Here is a 27951-nt window from a genome sequence, read left to right as displayed (position 1 = left end):
TTCTACCTCTCGTCCTTTTGCTCCTTAAGCGATGCAGCCAGTTAGTTCTTCTAATCCAACGCGAAGAACTCCACCTGCTCTTCCCGCTTGTTGCTCCACAAATCTAGAAGAGGAGTCAGATTCAGATGAGCAGTCGCTTGAGCATCAGAAAAGGTCCAAACCCATTGGGGCATCCTCTGTAGCTGGGGCATCCTCTGCAGCCCAGATACCCAAGCCTACCCCGGCCCCTATTCTAGAGCCAAGACCCTCGGACATCTCTACTATTCCCTCGGGGATTCGAATGAAGCCTGACCGAGGGAAAGCCCCAGTCGAGAGGGAAGAAAATGCTCTGGAGAGGCAACCTCCTCCAATTGCCCCGATCGGGTCCTTGAAAGCCCAGGCCGAGAGGGAAGAAAACACTCAAGAGAGGCAATCTCCTCCAGCTACCCCAATCGGGCCCTCATCCCCCTGACCTTCCACTTCTACTCGACCTGCTCCCAGCGGGACTGCTCTGGGATCCTCCAGGTCCTGGTTGTTCCGCTTTCATGCCATTGTGCCTTCGCAGCGGGGGTTGTATCATGCCCCCCCCCCCCCCCCCCCCTCTCCATGCTGGATCAGTCATGTTGTGAGGACTGCTAGCAGCTGCTTGGATGGAGTATATGGAGCAGATAAACACTAGTATGCTTCTCACCCAAACAGACATATTCTTTAAAGATGCTACTGCAATAAGCCCGCAACTTCTTCTATTGCTCTTCTCTTTCGATCTTGACTTACCTTTGTTGGTGCAGTGAGTACCAGATGATCAAACCTATATTTTGATAATGGCAAAGAGTTCAAAGTTAAGTTTTCTTGTTATCTAACAAGTGTGATTGAACTTGTAGGAAAGTCCTAAGTATTCTTAGGTAAAAGTCCTAGTGCATACTAGGTAGGTGGAAAATCCTAGGGGGAGGTAACCCTAAGTTCTAGGGGGCGGTAACCCTAGGTTATGAAAAACTCTAGGGGGAGATAACCATAGGTCCTAGGGGATAGTGACCTAGGTGGAAAGTCTTGGCGGATTGAGTGATTTTGGCGAAATCTTAGAGTTAGGTACTTTAGGTGAAAATCCTGGTGGTTGCGGACCAGGTGAAAGTCTGGACGGGTCATGGAGTGAATGTCCAGCATAAAGACCTGAAGTCTCGGGCGCTAAGTAAAATTCCAGTCGAACTGGAGGACCAGTCTGACAACAGGTAACTTCTCCTGAGAGAAGTAGGTGAGAACACGCTCCTCGTTGAGGGAACAGTAGACATCTATTCGACCTAGTGTTTCCGGAGGAAATCCGAAAATCAGAATCAGACAGTCCAGAAGTTATCAAAAGTTATTCTTTCATATTGCTTTATTTGCTATTTGCTCTATTTTATAGGAGACTAACACTTTTTATAGGTCAACCGAACATCTGGATCGGTTGACCGAACCTTAGGTTCAATCGACTGAACAGTGGATAAGCATCCGTGTGTTCAAGCCGAGTTGATCAAACCAGATGAGCTAGAGATTGGTCGACCGAACAGCGGGATTAGTTGACCGAACAAAGGCTCTTAATCGAGAAGAAGCATATAGATGAGAAGTTGGGCAGGTTCAGAGGGTTCGGTCGACCAAACACCTGAATCGGTTGACCGATCAATTTCAAGTCAAAGACTGATCCCGAGATCAGTGGATCTGTATTAGGTCTGGCTCGACTATAAAAGGAGGGTTGACCAACAGCTTCAAACAACACTAACAACACATTCAGAACAATCAATTAAGAACAAGTTGAGCCCTTGTGCACACCCCAATGATGACCAAGCTAGAAGATTGATTTCACTAAGTCGTCGGTAACAAGTTGTATTTCAATATTTGTAAAGCTTCTACTTGTACTTGTTTTGTGTAAAGTCTTTTCAGATATATAGTGATTTCCCAACAAAAGCGATCAATGATCACGAGCCTTGGAGTAGGAGTCGCCACAGGCTCCGAACCAAGTAACCAAAAGTGTCAGTGATTGTGCTCTTGTTTCTCTTTATCTTACGCTGTGTTTACTTTGTGTTTTTCGAAAAGTGAAAAAGTCACAAGTGCTATTCACCCCCCTCTAGCACATCATCGATCCTACAACCTTCCCTTTGGCTAGTTCTTCGCGGCGGGGTTCCGTTTGAGCCAACTGGCCATGGACATGTATCGGCAGAACAAAATCTTGAAAGAATGCGTTGCTGACCTGGAATCCCATCCCTCCAACTCTATTTTAGCAGTACACCAACTGAAGGCGGAGGTAGAATCTTTGGAAAAGCACACGTAGCCCAGGAACAAACCCCTTGTGAGGCTCTACGGGCGACCAATCTCCTACAGGATGACAAGAAGAAACTTGAAGTCCTCCACCAAACAATCGATATCAAATATCGGGAGGAGCTTGCTCTTAAGGAGAAGGCGTTGTCAGAGCTAGCCCGCAAACTGCCACCCTAGACAACCATAAGCTTATGCATAAGCAGGAGATATGCCATTGGGCTAACAAACTCAATTCTAAAGACATGCTCCTTATGGACTACCAAAAAGATTTGGAATCCTAGACCACCAAGTTGGGTTCCTTACAGATGGAGCTAGCTCAAGCTCAATCTACCCTGTCCAACTTAGTCATTGCTTTAGAAGCTTCTAAGGCTGGGGAGAGCGATCGCATTCGGACAGGTCAAGAGGAGTACCTACGCTCTTCAGAGTTATTAATATTTTTTTAATATATTTTTTTAATATATTTTTAAAAATATTTTATTATTTTTTTCTCAAAATCAGTGAATTGTTATTTTTTATCTTTCTCCTACACTACTAATCCAAGACCAAGTCTTGGAACATTTGTTTTGTTTTTATTTATGTGCGAGATTCCTTTTTAATGGCTTACTAAGATGGGAAAAGCACAGATCGCCTGCCGCTCTTCTCCGGAGAAGATTTCGGATACTGAAAAGATCAGATGGAACACCAACTAAAAACCCAAGTGGAGATATGAACCATAGTTCAGATCGGATTTATACCCCCCCCCCCAGAAGATTTCGGATACTGAAAAGATCAGATGGAACACCAACTGAAAACCCAAGTGGAGATATGAACCATAGTTCAGATCGGATTTATACCCCCCCCCCCCCCCCCCCCAACCGAAGGAGGTGTGGCCATTGCCTATGACAAGTGAGATGCACAAACAAGAAGAAAATTCGAGGCAAATGTAAAAGTAACATGGACTTGTTGGTGCAATCGACCTATGCTTGATCGGTATGATCATGGTTTTGATGTGTGTGTCAAACAGTTTAAGTTAGGCTTTCATATATGTTTGATATGTGTGTTTGGGTCTTGTAGGACTTAGTGAAACACACATGAGAAGCTTGGTGCAGCTAAGCTTGGGAAGCTCATCCTAGGGCTCAGATCCTTGAGTCGGTGAAGGATGGTGTGGAAGACATCCGAGGGACCGCTGGACGAGGAGCAACGGAGTGGAGCCGAGGAAAGTGGACTTCAAGGTAACGTGAAGGATGGCACGGAGAGGAGCCGTGGGCTCGGGTGCATCTGAGGGATGAAGGCCGAGGAAGTGGACTTCAAGGGCGACTTCGGAGAGGATGAGTGTGAGTGTGAGTGTGAGGTTGCAACTTTTAGCAGTCAACTGCACCAGTCGACTGCATGTTTTAGCAGTCGACTACATGTTTTAGCAGTCGGCTGGTAGTGAACAGAAGCATTTTGTTCGCTCAGTCGGCAGCGACCATCGACTTCTAAAACTAGCAGTCGACTGGTAAATGGTCGTTGGCCAACCGTTGGTGCTATGAAGTAGTCGTTGGCTACCTCCAATGGTAGTACCAGTTGACTGATGGTTTTGCCAGTCGACTGGTGCCAAGATGAGTTGATATGATGATCAACTCTCTCCTCTTATTTATAGGAAGCTTTGGGGCTTGAAGGAGGTTACTCATGCTTGTTGAATAACTCCTTAGCAATTATCCAAAGCTTCCAAGTCATTCTCTTCCTCCTAATCTAAGTCTTCATCTTGTAAGAGGAAGAGAGATTTGTGAGAGGTTGTACTCCACCGAGAAGGAGTAAGAGCTAGTCGAAGATTGCCGGGGATTGATCCACCGAAGGGTCAAGGGTTCGTCCACCTCAAGGACATGCCGTGGAGTAGGAGCAAGCAATCTCCGAACCACGTAAAGGAATCGTGTTAGCGTTTGTATTCTTGTTTATATTCATTGTTTTAGTTTTCATATTTCCGCTATGCACTAACGTCTTGTAGAGAATAAAGGAATTGGGGGTGGCCTAGCTATCCAACCCCCCTTCAAGCCGGCCACCGATCCCTTACGGGACTCTCCTATGCGGACTAACAAATTCAGAGCTTGATCGAGTTGGAAAGTTCAACAATGCTAAGGAGCTTTGGGAGAAATTGCTCAAGCTACATGAGATTCCTTCAGAATTAGAAGATCAAGTCGAACCAGAGTTTGAATCTGAGTACAAATCTCCAGAGTCAACCTCTGAACCAGACTCAAAAGAATTAGATCAGACTGATTTCATAGCACTGATGGCCAAAGAAGAGATAGCTGAATCTGAATCCGAATTCGAGATGACAACAATCAAGGGAGAGAATCATGGATCTAAAAGGTAATATTGTAAATTCAAATAATAAATTTCATATAACCTATTTTAAGTGTAGGGAGAGAGGACATTATAGAAACAAGTGCCCTACTCATAAGATTCGGCCGGCACAACCGAAGAAGAACAAGAAATCGATTCGGAAAGGGAATAAGCACATTGAATGCTCCAAGTATAGATGAATGAGTCACTGCAAACGACAATGCCCAGAAAGAAGGCCCAAAAATCCAAGGGGAGAAATCAAGGTAAGTAAATTTACATTATATGAAAATCTAATTTTTACAACACATGTATATACCCTAGCTAATTCCGCTTACTCTAGTATAGATTTCTCTAGAAAATTAGATATGCATGCTAATAATACAATGAATAAATTTGATTCAAATATAAATAAGAATAACTCAAAATTAATTAATAAGAAATTAACTTTTAGAAAACTAAAGAAGCAAAGTAATATTTTAAAAGATAAAATATATAAGTTAGAAAAGATTATTGATAATTTAACTAATCCACAAAATCTAAACTTGGGTTACGAGTCTAAGGTAAAACTTAAACCCTACAAACCAAGTTATAATCAAGTACCTTTTAATTATAATCTAAACTTAAATAAAATCTAACCTAAACTAAAATCTAATCTAACTTAAATCTAACCTTAGATTCAATTAACTTAGATCTAAACTAAATCAAATTAAAACTCAAAAGTTAACTTAATTTGGTTAACTTAACTAATAAATTACTTGACTTGGTTGATCCATGCAAATTACCATAACCATGCATATGCTAAATTGATAAATGTCAATCATGATTGTTAATTGTATAATCTAGAATGGTTAAAAAATGACTTAGGCGTAATTTACACTTGATTAGTTAGCCCTAGGGATTTCAAAAGGAAAATTAAATATTCAATTTCTTTGAAAGGTTTTGTCTAGAAGTGGTGGATGATCTCATACTCAAGAAGGCCTAGTGCCTCACCACAGCTTGGAAGTCAATCATTGAAATGTATATTTAATTGACCAATTGAAAAATATTAGTTTAACTCAAATATAAATTAATCCTTAGATGATAACCTAAATTAAAGATTAATTTAATCATCTCATAAAACTATTAAGGTTCTCTGAGTGATAACCTAGAAAAAGGTGCGATGGACCTATGTTTATAATAGTTAACCAAATCCACATTAATTAATTCAACTTAATTAATTTTAAAAAATTAATTTAAAAAGGTTAATTATTTCAAATTCTAATTATTTTCAAAATTCCAATTAATTTCAAAATGTTAAGTATTTTTAAATCATAATTAAATTATAATTATTTTTATATTATGATTAATTTCAAAACCATTATTTTCAAAATTATAATTTCAAAATCATAATGAATTTCAAAAACATAATTATTTGATTATTGACTTTCAATCATAATTAAATTATTAAAATTTTAAAATCTTAATTATTTCTTAATGATAATTAATTTTCAAATCATATTTAATTTTTCAAAATCTTAATGATAGTTAATATGTAAGATTATAATTTCAAACATTAATATATTTTCAAAATCTATGAAAATTTAAACGTTTACTCATATTTTAAATTCAAACTCATTGAAAATTCAAACTTATATTTTAAATCTAAATTTCAATAAAGTTGAGTCCGTCTCATGCACACTCATAAGCTAAACATGCTTGATAACCTAGAATAGGTGAGATGGAAAATTAGAAAAATAAATAATAACTTTTATATTTTTATACACATGCTTTGACTCCAGAACCCTCAAATATTCTTAGCATTAATTAAGGAGGAGTGCAAAGAAATTTAAAGACTTTAATTTTTATTATTTTTCAAAGTTAAAAAGTTCAAAATATTTCTGAAAAAGGAAGTTTTTTTTAAACTAAGTATGTGCTAAAGCTTTTATCAAAATTTTTTAAGTACTCCTAATTAAGTTTTTAAATTTATCAAAGCTTTTATTGCGTGTTTTGAAAACTAAACTTTTTATCAAAGGCTTTTTAAAGCTAAGTTTTGAAAGTACTAAATTTATCAAAGTTTTTTTTATCTAAGTATTTTCAAAACTAAAAATTTAGTTAAATCTTCTTTGGAAAGGCTATGACAGTTTCAAAATTTACGTTTATCTAAGTTTTTTTGAAAAAGCTAAGTATTTTCGAAAACTCTCTACTTTAGTTAAATTTTTAAAAGAAATTATTTTCAAAGCTAAATTTCACTGAGTGCTACCCTTCAGGGGGAGCTTAAAGTTAAAAAGAATAAACATTTTTTACAACCCTCTCTCTACTTAGTATGCTTTTTGATTTATGTCAAAGGGAGAGAGAGAAGTCAAAGTTAAGAAAGTTAAGAATTTAAAAAAGAGGAAGCATAAGAGGGAGCACAAAGTTTTTTTCAAAATTATTGTATTTATGCTCATGATACTTATGCTTAAATTCCTTCATTTTATTGTTATGTTTTACTTAACTTTGAACCGTGTTACCATAATAAAAAAGGGGGAGATTGTTGGTGCAGGAAGCATCCGTCGATCAAACCTGTGTTTTGATTATGTCAAAGGGTCCAAAGATAAGTTTTTTTGTTATCTAATGTGTTTGAATGAGTTTGTAGAAAATTCCTAAGTGTACTTAGGTAAAAAGTCCTAGCTGCGACTTGGCAGGTAAAAAACCCCAGGGGGTGATAACCCTAGGTCTTAGGGGATGGTAACCCTAGGCGGAAAGTCTTGGCGGGTCGAGGGTTTCGGGCAAAAGTCCTAGAGTCGAAGACTCCAGGTGGAAAGTCCTGGTGTCACGAACTAGGTGAAAGACTGGACGGGTCGTGGAGTGGACGTCCAACGAAAAGTCTTGGAACCTCGGCGCTGAGCAAAAGTCCAGTTGGTCTAGAGAATCAACTGGAAACAGGTAAACTCTCCCGAGTGGAGTAGGTGAGGACGTGTTCCCCGGTGAGGGAATAGTAGGCGTCGGTTCGACCTAGGATTTTCGGTCGAAAATCCGAAGTCAAAATCGGACAGTCCGATGACTGTCAAATTCTAATGTTTAATTTATTTTATTGTGTTAAACTTTGTCTTGCAGGATGTGTTTTACATTTTGGACCAACCCATCTTGCAGGGGATGAAAATGAAGCAAAAGCCTCAGATGAATAGTCTTGAGACGCCCTCCATGGAGCTTAGAGGTGCCTCAGGGCACTAGTTGGAGATCTCCGCGTAGCAGGGCAGAGGGCGCCCTCATGGAGCTTGAGGGCGCCTTGGACGCTGAGTAGGTGGCACCCTCATGGAGCTTGAGGGCACCCTGGATGCAGGTGGAGAGCGCCCTCCATGCAGTTGGAGGCACCCTCAAGAGGATAAGCCGTGAAGAAGTCAAGGCTTATCGATGCTGCATTTTTGGCGGGGTTGAGGACACCCTCCATGGTGTTGGAGGTACCCTCCACAGGCTATAAAAGGAAGTCTCGAGCAGTAGTAAGGAACAACAATGAAAATGTGATCCATCTTCTGTGCACTGCTCAAAGAACCACCCGATAAAGCTGTAGCAAGACACCGAAAACCTGAAGCTTCGAATTTCCTATTCTTAAAGTTGTTGGTATATTTTCTTACTGTACTTAATTGTTGTACTCTTGTAAACTTATAGTGATTGCCCAAAGTAAACACTCAACAAGCATGGGCCTTGGAGTAGGAGTCGCCCCATGCTCCGAACCAAGTAAAAAATCCTTGGTGTTTGCGTTTGTATTATTTACTTTTCCGCTGCGTTTACTCGAAAGTCTTCTGAAATGAAAGTGAAAGTCATGAGCGCTATTCACCTCCCCCCCCCTCTAGCGCTTTCGATCCAACAGGAGTTAGGTAGATGAAAATGTATAGGGGCATTAACTAGCATCATAATAAAACCGAAATCCTAGCATCTCTCACCCCTGAAATCAACCTCTCCATTTCTCCTCACTCACTTACGCTCTGTCTTCCCTCTCTCTCCCAACTCTCTCTCTCTCTAGTGTTTGTGAACTAACCCTCCGTTGTCTATATAATTCATTGTGCGAAGTTAACTAGTGCTTAATCAATAGTCCCTATGAGATCAATATTTTATTACTTAACAACAATCGTACACTTAAGGATTGTACAACACTCCCTAGTCCTAAAATCAAGAGCACTACTCCATAGTCATTGAGTTACAACAAGAAGACATAGTAAATAAGCTTTTATAATCCAAACTCAAAAGAAGAGAGAGAAAAGCTTATTCTATGAAGCGTAGATCGTCTCTGGGCTATTCCTCCAACTCTAAACACGGATGAGAACTCCTCTTGCTCCTTGGAACGACCTCCTAGGGTTCCTTATCACCAAGGAACCCCTTCTCCCTTTTTTATGAGCCCAGGAGATCCTTTTATATCCTCTCTAGCCCTTAGAATAGAAAGGAACTTACAAAAATACCGATTTGGAAATTCTACGGTAGGGCGACACGACTGTGTGAAAAACACATGGCCGAGCCATGTCTTTTTCCATGGCCTTAGTAGAAGTGGGACACGACTGTATGAAAAACACATGCCTGGGTTGTAGGTCTTCTTGGAAAGTGGTGCAGGACCATGTAAAAAAAATTCATTGTCAGGTAGTCTGTGAGTCTGGAAAACTCATGGTTGCTCCATCTTCGCTCCTTTTTGTCTCGAGAAATATCTTGGGGCATGGCTAGAGTGTGTTCCTTGCTTTATGTATTCATTCCAAGACTCTTTTAATTCTATTTTAACTCCAATTCTTCATCCTATTCAATAAAAAAGTACAAGAGCAAATCTCCTAATAAGAAAATAGCAAAACAATACTAAAAGGGAATAAACCATGTGATGTATGCTCCTAGAATATCACAAGATAAGTGCAAAATACTAATAAAAATCATATATGAAATACACTCATAAATAGACCTTGGGGGCATAAAGCCATCATCAACCCTAGCTACATCAAGTCTCCATGTGTTTTTTACCAAGTCCTTGTATAACTTCATACACACATCAAAAAGACTAGTAAAATTTAATTTAAATCTTTTGCTTAGCACATCAATACTTATTATTAGGGCAATCAGTGTGATCCTTGATTTTGATATTTGGACAAATGTTTAAGTTAGATTTATTATTGTATTTGATATGCGTTTGTGAGTATAGGATGCATGTACAACAAGGAAAATCCAAGTGTGATCTTGGAAAAGGTAAAGTCTAAGTTAGATCTTGGCAAAAGTAAAAGTCCAAGTGGAGTCTTGGCAGTGTAAGTCCAAGTATGTAGTCTTAGCAATGTACATCTAATTGCAATTTGGTAAGGTTAAAGTCCCGAAGCGAGGAGCTCTTGGCAAAGGATAAAATCCCGGAGGTGAGGAGCCTCTTGGCAATGGAAGACCCAACAACAACGATAGTGCTGAAGGATGCTCTTGAAGGAAAAGAGTGAAAGATGAGGAAGTATCTGAGGGATGCAAGACTGATGAAGGAGGCTAGAAGGCAAGGCTAAGGTTATGCAAGCGAGTGTCAGAGTATGAGAGAAATGTAGTTGAGAAGGGAATCCCTAGGTTTAGAGTTTTACCCTAGGTTTAGAGTTTTACCATACGATTGAACACTGGATTAGTCGACTAGGGCAGGGCATAGAATATTTCTGTGCTCAATGGCTGTGAAAACTAGTCGATTAGTACTATAGTTAGTTGGCTAACATTGTGGCCAGTCGATTGACACTGTAACCAGCTTACTAACACTATAGCCAACCAACTGGTACTGTATCTAGTCGACTGATACATATAGTAGTTGACTGATACATATAGTAGTCGACTGATAAAAAGTCGTTGGCAGAATCGTGTATTCTATTGCTGATTTCCCCAAGTTTTATATAATGGAGCTTGTGGTGGCTGGCATTGGTGACGAAATATACTTGGTTAAAGTCTATTAGAGTCTTTTAACCTCTTGTGTGATCAAGAGTATTTGTGTGATGTTGTAGCAAGATTTTTCCACCCACAAGGAGTTACTTGCGTTAGCCAGAGTTTTCCAGGGAGTTATCCATCGATGGATCAGAATCGTCCACCTTACAGACAACCATGGAGTAAGAGCTCTAATCTCTAAACCACATAAATGAATGTGTTAGCGGTTTAGTGACCCGATGGTGAGGGGTGACCAAAACAATCGATCAATTCACCCTCAAAGCTCACATTCTATACCACAGCAACTTACACAGGTTAATCCTAATGCTCTTGTCACATGTTATCATTGTGGAAGATAGGGACACAAGGCTAACTAATATAGGAAACCTACTTCTACTAATCAAAAAGACAAAACTATGATCGAGGAAGATATGGAAAAAGAGACCAAAGCAATTGGTGACCCGGAGTATGATGCGTCTGACGAGGTGATTTATGGTAATGGCCAAGAGACATTGGTCATTCATAAGAGTCTGCTGGCTCTCAGGGATGATTCAGAGGAAAATTAGTTGAGAACCAATATTTTTCATACTACCAATACCATCACCAATAAAATCTACAAGATGATCATCAACAATAGTAGTTATGAGAACGTAGTCTCCGTTGAGGCTATCTAGACATTACAGCTAAAAATGGATCGTCATCCTAAACCATACAAGCTATTTTGGATGAATAAAGATAGTGTGGTAATTATAGACCGATGATGCCTCATGTCTTTTTTCAATTGACAAATATTTTGATAGTACTTGGTGTGATGTGGTGGTCGTGGATGCATATTATGTATTATTAAGACTGCCTTAGCAGTATGATCATAGTGCTATTCATGATGGGCAGAAGAATATATATACCCTTCAGGTCAAGGGAAAAATGATTGTGTTGGCGCTACGGCGGGAAGGAGCCACTCTAATTTCGATAGCCAAGAATACTAATCTACTTTCTATATCTAGGTTTTTAGATGAGATGGAGCATAGAGACGTTGTATATCTTTACTTTCACGCTAGAGTGAAACTGTAGCCACAAACATTGAGTTACTAGATGAAGTATAGTAACTGCTCATAGATTATGATAAGTTGATGCAAGATGATCTTCCTTGTAGGCTACCACCTATTCATGATATTTAGCATCAAATTGACATTCTTCTAGGGTCGAGCTTGCCTAACCGACCAGCATATCACTTCAGTTCCAAAGAGTTTGAAGAATTGCAGTGATAGGTGGTGGAATTACTGGAAAAGGGCTATATCCATGAGAGTATGAGCCCATATGCAGTTTCAGCCCTACTAGTGCCAAAGAAACATGGTTCATGGCGTATGTGCATTGATAGCCGAACCATCAACAAGATCACAATAAAGTACAAATTCCTAATTTCTCACTTGGATGACATGTTGGATCAGCTATCCAGTTCTAAGGTATTCTCAAAAATTGACCTTAAAAATGAATACCACCAGATTAGAATAAGACCCGGAGATGAATGAAAAATCACATTCAAGATGCAACATGGGCTATATGAGTGGATGACCATGCCTTTTAGATTATCCAATGCGCCCAACACTTTATGAGATTTTTGCATCAGATTCTACTTCCTTTCATGGGAAAGTTTGTGGTGGTCTACTTTGATGACATTTTCATCTACAGTTTGACATGGGCATCCGACTTTGATCACCTCTGTGTTATTTTTGAAAAGCTGAAGATAGAGTGCTTATTTATCAACATGAAGAAGTGTTCCTTCTTTACTATGTCAATAATTTTCCTTGATTTTATTGTGCCTACTAATGATGTGCACGAAGATCAAGCAAAGATAGACGCCATCTTAGAGTGGTCGTAGTCGAGGACCTTGTACGACTTCAGAAGTTTCCATGGCTTGGCTTCTTTCTACTGTCGGTTCATCAAGAATGTTAGCACTCTGATTGCTCTAATCACCAAGTGTTTCAAGGGATGAGATTTTAAGTGGTTTGAAGAGGTAGAGCCTAGTTTTCAACTAGTCAAGCAAAAGATGACCAAACACTAGTTTTGGTACTTCCTGATTTTTTTTCAAGTGTTTAAGGTCAACTGTGATGCATCTGGTATTGGTATAGAAGGTGTTCTAAGTTAGTCTAGATGCCTAGTTGCTTTATTCAGTGAGAATTTGTCCGGGTCCAAGAAGAATCATTCTACCTACAACCTGAAGTTCTATGTCATTATTCAATCCTTAAAGCATTGGCATCACTACCTAGTACAAAAGGAATTCATCTAGTTTATAGATCATGAAGCATTGAAATATATCAAAGGTCAACACAAGCTAAGCAGGTGACATGCCAAGTGGATAACTTATTTACAGAAGTTCACCTTCATACTAAGACACTAAGTTGAAAGTCTGAATCATGTTGCAGATGCCTTGAGTCTTCATTCATCATACTCACCACCATGAGAGCTAGTGGTTATGGGCTTTGAGATTTTTTCAGATATGTACGTAGCTAATCCATCATTGGGAAGGATATTTCAGGAGGTATACGATAGACACCGACATAATTTTATTTGTATAATTGTTATCTATTTCATGGGTTGTAGTTGTGTATTCCAGATTGCTCTCTAAGATAGTAGATCATGAGAGAGCTTCATAATGAGGGGTACTTCGGACGTGATAAGACGTTGACCCTCATCTCTGCTAATTTGTATTGGCCCAAGTTGACTAGCGATGTGAGTCGATGTTTTGTATGCTAGTGATCTAAGGGGGTGCTCACCAATGCAGGCTTGTACACTCCCTTACCTATTCCTGAAGCTCATTGGTTTGATGTTAGTATGGATTTGTATTGGGATTACCCCACACCCAACTAGCCTTGGATTCTATTCTTATTGTGGTTGATAGATTTTCAAAGATTGTAGACTTTGTAGCTTGCAGGAAGACTATGAATGTTGTCCGAATTGTCCATCTTTACCTTAAGGAGATCATGCGCTAACATGACATACCCTTAATCCATAACTTGAGATCGTAATACCAAGTTTATTAGTAATTTTTGGAAAAGCTTATGGGGAAAACTAGGTACACGATTGAACATTAGCAGTGTCTATCACCCCCAAATAGATGGTCAGACTGAGATGGTGAATTAAAGTTTGGGCAATCTTCTTGTTGGATCATGAAAGTCGATAGAGGGGAGTGAATATCGATTGAAAAGTTTTAAGTGAGTACACAGCGGAAAAATAAAAATAAAACAATGCTAACACAAACCAATTTACTTAGTTCGAAGCCTTGGTCGACTCCTACTCCAAGGCCCACACTCGTCGAGTGCTTTCGTTGGGCAATCACTAATAGTTCACAAACAGGTTTACAAAGTTGAGTATAAGAACTATAAAAAAAATGAACAATACCGACAACAATAAACAGAACTTGAGCCACAGGTTGTCGGAGAAGCAACGTCGCAGGAGCATAGCGCAGTAGAGCAGATGTTGTTGTTGTTCTTTGCTTCATGACTCACCCTCCTTATATAAGAGGCTTCGGGTGCCCGGATCCCTTCCGGGCGCTTGGACCGTATCATAGCCCAGCCAACCATGAGCTCCACGTGCGACGACTGCGTCGGGATGAAATTTGCCTTCCGGGCCCCCGGACCAACTCCGGGTGCCCAGACCACCTTTCTCCATAATGTTCTTCTCCTGCAAGAAAGAGTTAATCCGAGATAAAAATAATAGTTTAAACTACCCTACAAAACAAAAGTTAGCATAATAGAAGAAAAGTAGTAATTAGATCTCATCTCACCGAGACCGGAATCTAGTCAAGATCTCAACTTAGAATTCTGAAATGGTTCTAAGTTGGATCGGCGCCTGATAACTAGCATTTTTATCGATTATTTTGGCTCTTAGACTTAGCATTTTTTGCCTTCTCACATGCTTAATATTGTGTTTATGTGATGTTTTGTGAGTAGAACTTATTTTGGACTTAATTGTAAATTCTCTATAAATTATGGAATTTAATTTCATGTTTTTATGTGATTTTGTAGGAAATCTAAAGAGCCATGGATTATGATCTGATCTGATCGGATCAAATTTGACTTGATTTGGAGGTCAAATGGGTGAGATCTAGCAGAATCAGTATCAACCGTTGATCCAGATATGGAACAATCTGAACCTTTGCTTCATCAAATCAGATGAGAGGAAATCCTCTCTTAAGTCTTCACGCGACGCTACAGTGCGGAGACATTCTGTTCGCGATCTCTGCTCGCTGCTAGGGCTTGCGGAGACTTCCTCCACAGCGCGCCCCTTCCTCTCTCCTTCTTTCTTCTCTCCGGACGGCGGCTTCTCCTTTGCTTTCACTACCACCGGCCGACCAACCACAACCCATCACTCCATCTTCGTTTCCAGCAGCGATGGTAGCAACACAGTGGCGGGAGCAGCAGGCGACGATAGCAATTTCCGACTAACTCCACCTCACCGGAGGGGTTCTCCGGTGAGACCTTCACACTCCAACACTTTTCCAAGGCTCTACCTACTGGGGTTCAGGCGGCAGAGCATAGGGAGGTTCGGCGACGGTTCATTCCAGCACCTCCATCTTCATTTCCAACCAACTTCCAGCAGAGGGGTTCTCCGTTGGAAGATTGGCTTCACCATTGTCGAAGCTAGCAGCAACCAACAGATTGTGCGCTGTCCACCGATTTTGGGGGTTCCGAGCCGGGTCTTTCGTGTGAGGGCGAAGGGTAGTCTTTGGTAATCAGAAACGGATGTGTGGATTGTGGTTGGAATTTTTAGTTTATTATCTGTTCATTGCTTATGTTTATTTGTGTTAATGTTTTGTGGATTATGTTTATTTGTGTTAATGTTTTGTGGTTGAATGTTTGTATTGAACTAGATTTTCCATGTTTAAATTGCACGTACTATGTTCAATTTGATTAATGCTCACAACGTGTTCGATCAAATGCTTCAACCAGTAGTTAGGTTCAATTTTGATGCATTTTAGTTCGGTTAATTTTTTATTTGTCTTGTTCTTTTAATTTGGTTAAGTTCTAGTTTTGATTAAATGCAATTAGGTTAGGTTAGATTAGATTTTTTTAATGCTTTAGGTTTCGTTCCATGCTTAATTTCATAGATGCTTCCTTTAGGTTAGATAGGGATTTCTTTGCTTGCAAAGTCTTTTATTCATTAGGGTTAGTTTCATTACTTGTATTGTCTTTCATTATGTAGGTTATATTTTATTTGATGCTTCGCTATTTCGATCCTTAGTTTAATCGTGTTGATGATTAACCTATAGCGTAGAGTGACAATGCGTTGTGGATTAATTGTTGGCACTTAGTTAGATTTCATTCCACATTAAAGTAATTTCTTACATGTTCTGTTTTTAATTTGTTAAGTTTAGAATCAAAAACCCAAACCCCCATTTTTATATCAAAAAAATAGAAATAACATACAATTCTAAGTTTATCATCCTATTGTTGCTTTCGTTGGCGGACGACTCGAGTCATTCCTATGCTACATTAGTGTAGGCGGGGTTTGGTACTTTATTATTTGATGCCCAATTCGCGACAAATTGGGCCGTAATCAGCGCCTAAGTTCCCTAACCGGTAATGCGACCTCACCAAGTCACTCTCCTCCAGTGACTTACCTTAACTTACCTGCCAGACGCCCGGTCAGCCCGTCGACCCATCTGGACTTCGTGCCAACTATCAGGTCAGCCCGTCGACCTAGCTGGACTTCATGCCAGATATCCGGTCAGCCCGTCGACCAGTCTAGGCTTCGTGCCAACTATCTGTTGGAACCCCAAGGTTGTTTTGGTGTGATCAACATGTTAAGTTAGGTCCTGTGTGTTTGTAACCTTGTGTCTAAGTGTGCAGGAGCTTAGGAACATAGGTAGTCGAGCGGAAGACGCAGCTAGCGAGAAGGACGGCAGTCCGAGGGACGAGGTGCTGCGGAAGAGTACACCGGCGGACGAGAAGGAAGCGCGCGGTGGTTCTGAGGTACGAAAGCCGGAGCGGAAGATTGCTCGGGGAGCAAGAGACGCAGCTAGCACGAAGGTTGGCACGGGGTGCGACCGAGGGACGAAGTCTGCGGATGAGTACCCTGGTGGACGAGAAGGAACACGCGGTAATTCCGAGGGACGAGAAGTCGGAGGGAAGCACGCTCGAGAAGACCGGAAGATGGGTTCGGGTGAGCCCTATTCCGGAAGGCCGAGATCACCCAAGCTAGCGGAGCCGGAGCGAACAGACCCGGACCAAGATGAGCCGAACTGAGACGAGTTGAACCGGAGTCGAAAAGTCAACTTATGTTGACCTTAGGGCTCCGGGCGCCCGGAACCATTCTGGGCGCCTGGAACCGACCGGGGCGCCCGGAATCGACTTTTCAACAGGATCGAGTTTTGACTCGATCCGACCATTGGGGGATAAAATTTATCCCCCCCAGGGCGCCCGGAACCCTTCTAGGCGCCCCGACCAAGGCTATAAATATAGCCTTGATCCAGAAGCTTTTCATCAATTTAGAACTCACGCTTTTCTTTCAAACACTTGTACGCTTTCTGTAGTTAGCTTCTATTGTGCGCTTCAACTTTGTAAGAGGCTTCTCCGCCTGAAGGAGAAATTCTAGTGTGATCATCTTTCTTGGATTAACAACCTCCCCGGTTGTAACCAAGTCAAAACCTGGTGCCTCGTTTTCTGTTCTGATCTTAGTTTATTGCTTTGATTATTTTACAAGTGTCAGTTTAAGAGTTCGAGAAGGGTTGGTTTGTGTTTTGATTTCTGTAGGGCTATTCAACTCCCCCTTCTAGCCGGCCCAACGGTCCTACAAGTGGTATCAGAGCCGAGACGCTTCAGGAGGACTAACCGTCGAACGAAGCAACGCGATGGCCGGACCAAGCATCCACCCGCCGAAATATGAAGGGGACTTCGCTACCTGGAAAAAACTGATGCAGGTATTTCTTACTACGGATATTGAATTATTTTTAACAATGAAATTTGGCTTTAAAGCTCCAGAGGACAAGGAAATAGATAAATGGACAAAAAAGGAGCAGGCCGACTAAAGCAGAGTACCATCTGCTAAGTGTCCTTCCGCCTCAAGAAGTCAACAGGATCGGTAAATATAACTCCAGGAACTTTGGGAGAAGTTCCTCGAGCCGCATGAAGGTACGTCCAAGCCAAGCTCGCTAGATCTCGCTCAGAATCAGCTCACCACTGCGACTTGGGAAGACGAGACAATCGTACATCGCACTCCAGAATAAAAGAAATCATCACGGACTCACGAATCTCGGAGAAGAGGTAAGTAACCGAGATTCGCTCATACGCTTTAAATTCCTTCCCTAGAAATTCAAAATGGGCATCACTAGTAGATGCATTTTACATTTCTAAAGATTTAGAAAAGACTTCATTAGAAGAATTCTTTTCAACATTTGAAGTGCATGAGTCAAGATGTGCAGGAATGAAGGAGCCTAAAAACAACGTCGCCCTCAAAGCCTTGAGAGACGAACCAGAATCTGAATCCTCTCTCGACGACGAGGAAATGGTAATGATGGTAAGAAGATTCAAGAAACTTTGTAAATCCAGATCTACTAACCATCCGCAGGGAAAGAAGAGAAGAACGATCCGCTGCTACCACTGCGACGAAGAAGGGCACGTCAAGGACAACTTTCCCAAGCTGAAGAACAAGGACAAGGAGAAGGGTAAGAAGTCTATCCAAAAGCGAAAGGCCCTAAAGGCGATGTGGGACGATACATCGTCCGAATAAGAAGTCGAAGCTTTCTCCGGACTCGCACTGATGGTGAGTCATCAAGACGACGACTGCGATTCAAGCTCTTCCGAAATGAGCATCGAGAGCATCGATGAAGGGGGAGACACGTCAGAAGGAAGCAGCAGCTCAGGGGGAGAAATGGACAACGAGATCGACAAGGTAAGTCAGGTACGATCTCTTCCTCCCGATAAAATGTTTAAATTCGTTAAACTTTTAACAAAAGATTGTTGCAAGTTAGAAAGTGAAAATAAAAATTTAAAAGTAATTCTAGCTAAATCTTGTCCCTTAGAAGAATTAGATAAATTAAAACTAGCAAATGAACAATTGAAACTTGAAAATGATGGTTTGAAAATTCAAGTAGATAACTTGAAAAACTATGCATGTTCATCTAAAACTAATTTTAGAAGATTTAATAATTTAAATTGGTACTTTAAATATCAGCCGGGACAAATTAAGAATATTTCAAGAAAATATGTCCCTAAAAATTTTTTGGTTAATCCAGTAGGTTGGAACCTATATTGGGTTCCGAAGTCATGCTTAAATTAATTTTAAAATTAAAATTCGCACTTTAAGTGAGAAAATTAAACAAAGAATTTCTTTAAGAGGTTTTGTCAAGGAAGTGGTTGTTGCTCCAATAACCAAGAAGGCCTAGTGCCTCGCCACGACCTGGAAGCCAAAATATTGAAATAAATGTTTAATTAACTTACTAATAAAGCATTAATACAAGAATTAATTAGTGCTTTAAAAGGGGTTATTCAAAACATTTTATTTCAATTTAGAAATTTACTTAGAATTTTTTTTGAATTAGTCATTTGTTTAAAAAAAAAATGTGCTTAAAAATTCTCAAAAATCATTCCTTCTTAAGTTAAAAGATTTTCTGAAATTATAAATTTATGCTCAAATTACTTAGAATTTTTTTTTCTAAGTCAGAAACTTAGAAATTTTTTTAAGTTAGAAATATTTTTTCAAAATAATTCTTGCAAAACCTTAAAATTATTTTTATGAATTTATTTTAAATATTTTTTCAAATTTACTAAATCTTTAATCCTTAGATTTTTTTTCCTTGGAACCCCATTTTTTTTGTGATCAAAGGGGGAGAAGGGAAAGTATAAGTCTAGGGGGAGGTAGATAGATTTAATTTTTTTTCTATCTTTTTGTACTTAAATTGCAAATTAAGTTAAGTTACTTAATTTTATTTAAAAGTCTATTTTACCCTATCTTAACTTGGGTTGATCACACCAAAAAGGGGGAGATTGTTGGAACCCCAAGGTTGTTTTGGTGTGATCAACATGTTAAGTTAGGTCCTGTGTGTTTCTAACCTTGTGTCTAAGTGTGCAGGAGCTTAGGAACACAGGTAGTCGAGCGGAAGACGCAGCTAGCGAGAAGGACGGCAGTCCGAGGGACGAGGTGCTGCGGAAGAGTACCCCAGCGGAAGCGCGCGGTGGTTCCGAGGCACGAAGCCGGAGCGGAAGATTGCTCGGGGAGCAAGAGACGCTAGCAGAAGGTCGGCAAGGGGTGCGAGGGACAAGTCTCGGATGAGTACCACAGTGGACGAGAAGGAACACGGCAATTCCGAGGACGAGAAGCAGGAAGCACGCTCGAGAAGACCGGAAGATGGGTTCGGGTGAGCCCTATTCCGGAAAGCCGAGATCACCCAAGCTAGCGGAGCCGGAGCGAACAGACCCGGACCAAGATGAGCCGAACTGAGACGAGTTGAACCGGAGTCGAAAAGTCAACTTATGTTGACCTTAGGGCTCCGGACGCCCGGAACCGACCGGGGTGCCCGGAATCGACTTTTCAACAGGATCGAGTTTTGACTCGATCCGACCGTTGGGGGATAAAATTTATCCCCCCGAGGGCGCCCGGAACCCTTCTAGGCGCCCCGACCAAGGCTATAAATATAGCCTTGGTCCAGAAGCTTTTCATCAATTCAGAACTCACGCTTTTCTTTCAAAAACTTGTACGCTTTCTGTAGTTAGCTTCTATTGTGCGCTTCAACTTTGTAAAAGGCTTCTCCGCCTGAAGGAGAAATTCTAGTATGATCATCTTTCTTGGATTAACAACCTCCCCGGTTGTAACCAAGTCAAAACCTGGTGCCTCGTTTTCTGTTCTGATCTTAGTTTATTGCTTTGATTATTTTACAAGTGTCAGTTTAAGAGTTCGAGAAGGATTGGTTTGTGTTTTGATTTCTGCAGGGTTATTCAACCCCCCTTCTAGCCGGTCCAATGGTCCTACACTATCAAGTTGACTCGTTGACCTAACTGGACTTTGTGCCAGACATCCGGTCAGCCCGTGGACCATTGTGGACTTCTCCTGCATACTTAGTTAAAGTGTTAGATCATAATTAAACTAACTTAACCTACTTTGTCATTCATCAAAATCTGGGTTAGATCGTTAGTATTAACCGCACCAACACTTCTGAGGTGTCTAACAGGAAATAAACCAAAGAAGTGGGAGTGACGTTACCTCAAGCAAAGTTTGCCTATAATAGATCGAGAAACACGATCAAAGGTTTGAGTCCTTTCGAGATTGTCTATGGGTGAAATCCATTAGGAGTTCTAGACTTAGCCCTTGTCCCACGTATGAGATAATTTAATCTTAAAGCAGATATGTCACGCCCCGGGGGAGTCCCTGTCCAAAGAAATTTCGGCAGCACCTCCCCTTTACCCCTGTACGGTTGACAATCTGAATCATTTCTACATGCACAATATACATCAGCCACAGGCGGCTGGAATATACACACAACCACGCAGTTATATGATACAGCCTACTCGGCTGATACAATAAAAACACAACCACGCAGTTATATGTAAAGCAGCCCACTCGGCTGTACCAAAACCAAAACACAACGAAAAATGACAGAAACCAAATACAAATCAAACACAAAACTGTTAGCCGGCTAGGCTTACACAACCAACAATAATACAAAATACCACATAACAACTTCAAAACTCCAGAAACAAAACCGGAGCACAAACTAAACACACTGACACATAAAACAAACAAAATATAAATGAAACCGATAGATCTTCTGAGGTGACGTGGGGGCCAGTAGACAGGATACTCCAAGCGACATCATAAACAACCTGGTACCTGAAAAAGATAGTGTCCACGGGGGTGAGTTCAACAACTCAGCGAATATCAATAGACATGCCTAGTAAGATATATCTAACAGCAATAAACATGGAATACATCTTCCTAATCATATATAGGAAATATGCAAAATTGAAAGGTAACTGAGGAAGCTGTACTCACCAGGAACTCCTATCCAGAACAAAAGGGTCGTCAAACCAGATACACAATATGCCTCCTGTATGCATGTCAAACAAATGCATCCACCAAAATGCAGTATATAAGTGCAACAAACACAAGCAAATAAATGCAATAAATGTATATGATGCCAATGACATGGTCACCCCTGACGCCAGTCAGTCATCTCACACACAATGGTGAGACTGAGCGGGTAGGGCTGTGACAACCGTGCACTCTGACGTCACTACTCCTGATGAGTGACCGAATGGACGGGATGCCGTCAGATTACACACATACTCCTACCCCAAATCATAAATGGGGGCGCGCAATGCTCTCATCTCCCGGTACACCATGACGGGGAGGGGTCTCTAACGTGCTACCACGCTGCATTACACTACCCATGAGCGGACCAACGGAGCACTGAACAGAGCTAAACTGACGTGCTACCACGCTGCGTCACGCTACCCATGAGCGGACCAACGGAGCACTGAACAGTGATGAAACTGGCGATATGCTCTACAATAATGGAGCAGACTATCACGCAGCATGCAATATGCGAATGGTGCATGACACTAAGCATGACCATATCCTGAACCAATCCATATATGTATATATATATATATATATATATATATATATATATATATATATATATATATATGTGTACCATAGTACCAGTAAGTCGAATCCACAGATCTAGGGTATACAGGTCCTCTATGGTATAACAACCTAGGTCCGAAACATATCCACCTCCATAAAATATATACCAACAATGTACATGGATCAAAACCAAAGGGTCTAGGTATACAGATATGATATGATATAAAAATATAGGTACACACGCCAGATAATAAAAATCCAGAATCTAGTCCTACATCAGTAAAGCATGATATGTCACTTACTCTAGGAACTAAGGTACTCATGACAATAATCACGAGGTATAAACATGGATACATAACAAGCGACAAAACAGAACATGCTATGGGTATCAAACCGTGACATACCAAAGACAAATATGATCATTGCTTGTAGCTATAAAATACTATGCATATCCAATTGACAATATCATAAAAGATAAGTCAAGAGGTACCCACCTCCAATATAGATCGAATCGAACCAATCCGATGTCGAGACGCCCGTCTCGCATCAAGGTCCTGTGTCACCAATATACATACATTTTTATTTAGCTACAACTCAAAGAAATGGCTAAATAAAATCCTTAAGGCTAAATTAGGGTAAACCCTAATCAACCTAACCATCCAGTATAATTCACCTACAACAAAATAATCATACCTAACCAATATCAAGTTCAAAATATGAACTATAATTTATCATATATCAAAACGTACCTAAATCACTCCATAATAAACTATATATATGTAACAATTTATACCTAAAATAACATGTATCAAGAACGTGCCAACTCAACCACACTCCAAACCCTTACCTTAGGGTTGTTGGACCAAAGATTCTGCTGGAGACAGAGGTTGCTGCTCAAGCAGGAAACTCCACTGACTGTCCAAGCAAGAATCAAGAACTGAGATCAACCACAGGAATCAAACCACAACCCTAATTCCACACCTCATATCTTACCTCCAAAATCAACAAGACTCGGCTGGACCTGGTGGCCGGCGGCAGTGTGGTATAGAGACAGCGACACCAGGAAACTAGGGCAGAGGAGAAGAGAGGAAAGGGAGGCTTGGCAGAACCCAGGGCAGCAACTCACACAAGTGCGAGGCTCGGCTAGGGCAGAAGAAAGGGTCGGCTCTCAGCGGTGTGCGGAGGTGGAGAGGCTAGGGTAGAGAGGGACGGCGGTCGGTGCTAGGGCTCGGGTGCCGGTACAGAGAATCGGGCGAGAGGAGTCAGTGGCGTCGAGTGCGGCTCAGGAGGAAGTGAGGAAGAGGAGGAGGAAACCGCTCGGCAGTTAGGGCTCGGAGGAGGGCGTCGGGCGAGCTCGGTGCGAGAAGGCTCGGCACAGAGGTGGAAACGGCGATGAGGAGAAAACAAATAAAAAAAAAAACAATTCCTCACTTAAATGGGGTAGCCAAAACAGACTTTCCCGGGGCTCCATTTTTATCCCCGTAAACTCGTCCATACGAGCTCCGAAAAATTCTCGAAAAATTTCTATAAATTCCGAAAAATTCCCTTATCATTATTCGTAAATTTTTGATATTTTACAAGATAAGATGATAGAACATCTTCGAAACATTCTTGAGCAAGTGAAACTGGTAATTCTGGATAGCAATACCAAGTATAAAGTTCGGGTTGACAATCATCGTCGACAGGTACTTTTTGAGATTAGAGATTTTGTTTGGGTTGTATTGACTTGTGATCATTTCCCTATCGGAGAGTATAATAAGTGGGAGGATCAAAAAATTGGACCATGTGAGATATTGTAAAACATCAACAACAATGCCTACAAGTTGCGTCTTCCTAATCATCTTGTAACGACCCGACCCCTCGGCCCCTTGGGCAGCCCAACTGGCAGCCCATTTGGCGGCCCCTCGGCGGTCCCTTGGGCGGCCCAACTGGCGGCCCAAACTGGCGACCCCTTATGTCGTCGATCGACGATCCTCGACTGTGCCGTCATTTGGCTACCAGGATTCATAAACTCTAGTACTTAGCCTGGAGGTCTAGAGTTCGAATCCTGGGGAAAGCAAAAATCCACTTTCCAGGGGTGGGAAGTCCTAGTGAGTAACGGCACAGTCGAGGGTCGTTGATCGACGACATAAGGGGTCGCCAGTTTGGGCCGCCAGTTGGGCAGCCCAAGGGACCGCCGAGGGGCCGCCAGTTGGGCCGCCCAAGGGGCCGAGGGGTCGGGTCGTTACACATCTGAAGACTTCTGATGTCTTTAATGTAAAGCACTTAACTCTCTATTCGACGGTGTTGATGAAACTAATATAAACTTGAGGGCGAGTTCTTTTCAATCTGAGGAGACTGATGCATACCCAACTCATGTTGAAGCCCAATATGACTCTTCAAACAGTCATAATTTTTGACACAGGACTCGGAATTAGGCTTTGTTTAATTTGTTGCCACACATGTAGAATTCAAAAACCGACATTTGTTATCGGTGAGACTATAATCGCCAAATTAAATTTCAGTCCCAAATTCCACTATTTAAATCATTTTCAGTGCCTTTTTACTATTTTTGATAAATTTTGTTTTTTGGGGTATTTAGGGTAGTTTTCATATTCCTTATATTTATTAGAGAGGATTTGTCTTGATCTGCGTCTTGATTTGAGTTAAGATCGTTCAGTTAATTACTTTTCTTTTTGGATAAAAATCTATTTCCTTTTTTTATAAGATTGAAATTAAGATATGTTGTCTATAATTTCCTTTTTGGGAAAAAGACTTATTTCCTTTCTTTACAAGATTAGAATTAAGATCTCTTAATTGTACTTAGGTTGTGGTCTATATAAGAATCATGTTTAGGTATTGAGGGATAACCCTCTATTCTGAATAAAAAAGTGTCTTTTTCTGGTAAATCGGATGAGTTTTTTTTGGCATTCTCTCATTTTATGTTTTTCCTCTAATCTCCTCTCTAATTATTCTGTAGGATAATCATTATCATATTAGATATCAAATATCTTGTTAATCTATCATGATTGACTAAGATTTACAAGCGATTATAAAAGTGAGAGTGATTTTAGATGAAAGTAGAATGAAAATTCTAGCACGCATTTTAAGGATTAAGTATTTATAGAATGAAAATTCTTCAGTCGCATAGTTGAAATATTATAAATAATCTCTCCTTTCCTTATGAACTCCATAATCTTACATTCCTACTTGTGTACGTCCCTTTTCTATCTCGATGATTATGTGCTCCTGATAATGTTTCATTTTGCCTAATAGGAATTTGGCGCGGAGTGTTATGGATCACTCTGCTTATAATGTTTCATTGATGAAAGAAGTGTGTGATCTGCGGTAAAGCTACCACTTTATTTCATCATATCACGCTGATAATTCCACAATACATCCATATTTTGCTGATCGAGAGTAGTTAAATCCCATATATCAGATCACGAAAATAAAATAAAAAAGAAAAGAAAAAGATAGCAAAGCAGCAACTAAAACACCATCTCCATATAGTGATAGTGTTCCAAGTTCTTGTTCCTGCTCTCAGTTTTTCGCACTAGGCTTGCTGCTGCTCTTTCCCTGCGTCCAAACGTTAAGGACCAACGCTTCAGCGTTTTTTTTCTAATTAACTCTTATTTCTAGGATTAATTTTGATATACCTTCTTCTTGGGCTCTCTAGGCTTTGGCTCGGGTTTTTTCCCGAGCTGCTTCCCCATGGGCACCTTCGTCGCCGCGGCGGCGTCGCCAGCCTTGGCAGTCTCTTTGCTCTGTGCCATGAGTCCAGCAGGTCTAACAGCTTTGGCCGATGCCATTCTCTCCACAAAGCAGTTCACGAGGCTCAGCTTGAGTAGCATCAGCTGCTGAAGTTGCGTATTTATAGCACAGCAAGCCTATGGAATTAGATTCAAAACTGAGGAACAAGTTGGCGTGAATTATTATGGCATTTAGGAATAGAACAATTCCCACGTTCTCCAATCGAATTAGATGCAGCTAGCTCAGGGAAGTATCAGCTGATCGTACTTTTTATAATGCTCCCATGACTAATTGTCACTTTGATCCTTGCAACTATTATCTTGAGCGAGTAGCTTCCTACTGCTCAACTCAGTCCATATTTCATATCAACTGGATTTTTGGTGGGATGCCGCTTGATTCTCCACCCACTTCAATTGAGCGCTAAATTGTTCGATTGAATTGAACTTATCATTCCGTTCGATCAGGTTGAACTCCTCTCAATCTCCTCTAGCTAGTTGGAGCGACTAGCGAACTACTACAATTTTTGTAGTTTAGATCAAAATATATTTGCATCATTTGTGGGAATTAAGGTGCTAGGCATGGACGGAAGAGGTAGAGAAGAGGAGATCTATTCACAATTCATCTGATTCAGCGATTCACCATAGAAGAAATTAAAATGTTGAAGGCTCCAATCAAATGAGGATGAAAAAAGCAATTCTAGTTTGAAACTTCCTTCAGATTCTATGGTGTACCTGTTGGATTTTATTTCTCTATTCGGGCTTACATGTTAATTTGTAACACACAAATTTACCCAATAATGTGATCTAATTGTTGTTTTAATTGAGGGTTTGTGATCTCATACGTGTAAAATTCATTAACTTGTTAACCTGCTGTTATTGATATTGATAATAGATCAAATAGGATCCTCTGGTCCTGCCTGCCCGCCCTGGTCCGCCCTTGGGTCAAGGGCAGTGATCGAAGGAATTCAATGGTCTCCACCTATTTAATAAGTGGGGATCATTAAATCTCTCCAATCAATAAAGTGGACCAGAGTCTAATCCACTAAAAACAGACCAGAAGATCCCTGCTCATAACAGATTCAGGGCCTAAGGTATATGAGGGATGTGCAAAGTGATTAAACCTTTTTTGCAACCCATCATAAAGAAAGATTACGAAGTCGTTGCCTTAACCCCTAAGGTTGATCCACTCCACTATGTTTTTAGTATCTTTTCTAGGTGACATTGAGACGATGGTAATATCTTTGGATCTAGGTTCACTTTAGTGTTATCATTATCTTGCTTAATTTTGTAATATGAACATCGATGATAACAAGATGATGTGTAGAATTATTTGTGTTTAGTTAGTTGCATTAATGTAGAATAATTCTTTGAACTCATCGAGTGGTATCAAGCCATAGATTTATTATTATTGTCATGTTTATAGAGTTAGATTTTCGGCAATTTATGTTTGAATGCATGTGTTTTACATTAGATTTTGATCTGACGTGTTAAAACAATGCAAATTCGTCAAATTTTAGTCTAAGAAACCATGGCTTCACATTAGTTTTGAGTTGTCCACATTTTTTCGCGAAGAATAGCACAAGTAACCACCATAATTTTTTATGAAAACTGTCACATTTGATTCCTGAAAATATAATAGAATAGTAATCAGTCAACCGATATGCATAAAATAGAAAAAGAAGGTTTTCAAGTCTATTGATGTATTTGATTGATTCCATCAATCGACTATTATAAAAGTTCAGTCGATTACTCATGTATGAGTCGAGCACATAATATTTTTGAATTCACTGGAGTATTCGACTAAGGTAATCCCTCAATTACCATAAGGATTAGTAAACTATTGTGCTTGAAATTATGCAACAATATTTTTGATTCAATTGGTACACTCGATTGCTTCAATCAATCGATTGCTATTAGAAATCAATCGATTGTTGTGTTCAACTTGAGCACAGAAAGTTTAGTAGTCAATCAGGGAACTAGACTATTTGTATTTGTGACAGTCGACTGCAACACTTGACTGATATGATCAAGTTGAGTACAATAGGTTCAACAATCGATTATGGCACTCAACTGAATACATAAGATTCGATTGCTCTTATAATTCTTTTTTTTATATAAAAGGTAAATATATATATGGAGTAAAAGGGATATACAACAACCTATAGCACATGGCTTCCACTCGTCATATCCGGACAAATGT

This window comes from Zingiber officinale, chromosome 2B (assembly GCF_018446385.1).
Source record: "Zingiber officinale cultivar Zhangliang chromosome 2B, Zo_v1.1, whole genome shotgun sequence".
NCBI lineage: Eukaryota > Viridiplantae > Streptophyta > Magnoliopsida > Zingiberales > Zingiberaceae > Zingiber > Zingiber officinale.
Note: the sequence above shows the minus strand (reverse complement) of the source record.